Source organism: Rhinolophus hipposideros (assembly GCF_964194185.1).
Source record: "Rhinolophus hipposideros genome assembly, chromosome: 2".
Taxonomy (NCBI): Eukaryota; Metazoa; Chordata; class Mammalia; order Chiroptera; family Rhinolophidae; genus Rhinolophus; species Rhinolophus hipposideros.
In genome coordinates this window covers 105,228,622-105,231,458 of record NC_138048.1, presented here as the reverse complement: position 1 = coordinate 105,231,458, position 2,837 = coordinate 105,228,622, and positions in this window count along the sequence as shown.

Genomic DNA, 2,837 nt, shown 5'->3' with positions numbered 1-2,837 from the left:
ATGATGGTAGCCGACACGAGTGCTGCCAGAGAGGGGGAAAGGCTGGCTGGAGGGCAGGAATTCAGTCTGGCTCCGGCTGGCAAGGAGGGACCCAGGAGACATGGAGTGAGGAACGTGGCCGGCTGGCCCTGCGGTGAGAGCTCCGCCATCTGGGTGTGCGTCTTGACTTGCTTTGGAGCCCTTTGACCTTGGAGCGTCTCAATCCTTGTCACGACTGCGTAAGACGACTGAAGGGCGCCTGTGTGATACACATGCATGCGGGTGGGCTGTAGCTAGTAGACCATGGAGGTGGGAAGGACGTTCCCGCAACACAAGGCACAGAGGAGAAATTCCAAGATTCCAGGCTGTGGTGACTGAGCAAACAGTGACACCAACCAAAGAAAGAGGGCACTCCATCCCGCCAGGCAAGGATGTGGGGGGACGGAGTTCATCTTTAAAGTGCAGTTTTCTAGAATTATCGCATTAGAAGAAGATGCTGGACCTCCTTCCTTATTCATTGAAGGACTCTAATTTCAACAGCGGAGATCCTAACCCTGGAACACCCTGGATGTCGATTCCAACCACTGGCAGTTTCAAAAACCCATCGTCCCCCTGTCCTTGGGGATCCTGTTTGCTCAGTCTGAGATGGGCTCCACACGGTGGCGTTACTTTGGAACCTGCCGAAGCTATTTTGATGGGGAGCAGGGCTCAAATCACTGCTGTGCAGACTGCAGTTCTCCACCCAATACCAGGTGGTCGCAGGAGCCAAACGCAAGGGAACGCGTCCCAGAGGGCACTGCTCTTGTTGAATGCACAGACGAGAGAAGCAACAAGCGTGTGCATTAGAGCTTGTCAAAAAGAAGTGCGATTTCTAAGAGGCTACCCAGTTAACCAATTCATCACTATGCCCAAAAGGGAGGATATAAAGATGAATACGCCAGGTTCTTCCCTGGGGGGTCCTGTGTTTAGCATATTTTAGGTCATCACTCCAACAGCCTCAGTTAATAGATAAGAAAATTGAGGCTTCAATTAAGAGGCTGTCACTTGGCCAAGGTCATAGGGCAGGTAAGTGCTGGATTCCTGTTCTCACGTATGCCTTCCCAAGCGTCTGTGCATTCTATCTGAAATAGACTTTTCACCCATTAAAATTTTATCAGGTCATCCATGATCATACGACAATAATTTACTGTTCTAGAATACAAAAGAAGTCCTTAAGATATTGATTTTATTTGCATTGATGCACTATTATGCCAATGTTTTTATCAATACAAAAATCACTGAGAAGACATTGTCTTCAGTTTTCTAAAAATGTAACTGTGTTTGCACTCATGAGTAACCACGTAATGTCCGTGACTAAGTTTTTCAGTGATAGATTGTGTCATAGTAAATGAGGCCCCAGAGCAGATTGCCTACTATAATCACTAGAAAAGCTGCAGCACGTCTCCTGAGGTGCTGTGTGTAATTCCATTTACAAAATACAAATAGAGTCTCCTGGTTCATTTATATAACCTTTGTCACCAAAGCTCACTGACAGAGGAACAATGTGTTTCCTATCAACTTATTTTGTGCATTATGCAAGTTGATAGGAATTATGCATTATGCAATTTTACGGAGCAGTTTGTGGTCACCACGTGTTATTAAGAACTGCTGTGTGTACTGAAGACTTAAACTCCATCTGACGTAGATTGAAAAAGTGCTTCAGAGGATAAGAGTGGTGCATGAAATTAGTTAGTCTGGAAGGGTAAAAAACACATAAAACTGACTTCTTAGCAGTTGATAATAAAAGACAATAGTAATGCTTGTGTAGTAGATCCAGGACACTCCCAAGGAATGTGCACCTCTGTTCTTTTGTACTCACAAAGAGTCAAGGACAGAAGTCAGTCATTGGGGTGAGGATAGTGGTGGGGAGAGGGGGACCCAGGGATGCTACATTTAGAACCCCAAATCTAGAGTTCCGACACATATTCCCCCTCCCTTTCCTGTCTTGGGTTGCCCTGAGGGAAGGTGGAACTTGGAATGGACAGGTCCTGTCCCCCCAACCGCCATGATGGAATGAGGGTCCCATTCAGTGAAGGCTGTGGGGGGAAGGGCTCAGGGTGCCCGGAGGGATGCTGACCGGTGATCATGGTGTGAACAGCTGAAAAATGGCCAACGACTGAAGCAGGCCTACTGTCTCCTTTCCCAACCCATGGCTATCCTTCAGAATGGCCTCAGGCCAGATCTGAGCTCACCAAAGTCATGACTGTGTCACTGGGGACCTAACTCCAGTACCTCATTTCAAACAGAATCTGAGACGTCCGCCTCGGTGAGCATTTACTGCAGAAGGATATGCTACCCTTTCCATATTTAACACGTGCACCCGCAGGACTGCTAGGCTATAAAGAAAGCTCACAGACGCTCAGTGCAAGGACAACAAAGACCAGACCTTACAAAATGATAACCAGGAGTTTATAACTCATAACTCCATGCACGTTATATTAAAAGTGGAAGGCTTTTTGAACTGCAACCTTTACATCCCAATCCAATAGTTCTTTCAGCTTTGAAATATCCACAATCTGAATTTTATAGGGATTATTTTTATTATAGGTAAAGCAATTAAATCTCCATATTGAAGGATGTAAACCTTTTAAGGCCCTTCTCAGAATATCAAAAGAAAAGGAGGCTTATATTTAACAGGTGTGACAACCCAGTGCAGGACATTTCATTGAACAAGACCTTGACATTATCCAGTAACAAATACTTAAATTAATCCAAAACATCTTTTGGATAAAAGGGATTTCAGAAAAAATTAAGTCGACCACAAAACCTTATATAGAAAGAAGATCATCTCATGTATGAAATACTTAAAAATATTAATT